This window comes from Simochromis diagramma, unplaced genomic scaffold (assembly GCF_900408965.1).
Source record: "Simochromis diagramma unplaced genomic scaffold, fSimDia1.1 OVJJ01000656.1, whole genome shotgun sequence".
Taxonomy (NCBI): Eukaryota; Metazoa; Chordata; class Actinopteri; order Cichliformes; family Cichlidae; genus Simochromis; species Simochromis diagramma.
This window is the reverse complement of record NW_024387038.1, coordinates 2843793-2844697: the sequence shown is the minus strand read 5'-3', so window position 1 is coordinate 2844697 and position 905 is coordinate 2843793.

The window sequence follows — 905 nt, the reverse complement described above, 5'->3', positions numbered from 1 at the left end:
ATGTTTTAAAATGACAAAACAACGTAACTGTTTTGAAATTAATAACAATAATAACAATATGCATTTATCACAGTGTATGAACAGCAGGATGCTGCAGAGTATTTTGAGAGGGTTTTAAGAATGACCAGTCCTGATGCATCAAAGGTAAGATCTTCATCGAAATATCACTTTTTAATATAAGTATGTGCCTTAAAGTATAAAATGCTTTGGACAACCTCTGTTGTGAACAAGCACCATCTAATTAAAACTGAACTAAAGTTAAATAAACTGGTTATAGTGAATTTCTTTTTTCAGATCTTCCACGGTCAGTTAGCAAACAACACCGCCTGTTCTGAAGGTCATATAAAGACTGGCAAAGATGAACCATTTTGGCATCTTCCTCTTTCACTGGTTGATTCCTGCAGGGAAGTCTACAGTGTGGTAAGGATCTGACAAGCCACAAACTTCTCAGCATGTTCTGGCTGCCAGGACATGAAGGGTGTGAAAAAAACATTTTCAGCTTGCATGATTTTGCAAATAAAATATATATAATATTTTCAGATTTTCCTCGGTAAATGATAACTGTTTTACTTTCATTTTATCCACATTTGTATAAAATCAAAGTGAACTAATTTTATCCACTGTACACATCATTATTTAAGATAAAGTCAGACAATTTCCATATCGATGGGGAGGAGTAATGACCTGATCAATCTTGTAACTACAGTGCTATAAAATGAAATGGCTCCTGAACCACTACCATGACCAAAGAACATCTTTAGTCATAAAAAAACTTTAAAATAACCTTTGGGTTGTATAAATGATCAATGCAGCACTGCTTTATTTAATTTAAGAATACAGTACACAATTTGTGTAATTTCACCTTTGTACATCACCACAGTGGGTCAAGCAGCAGTTTTAATTCA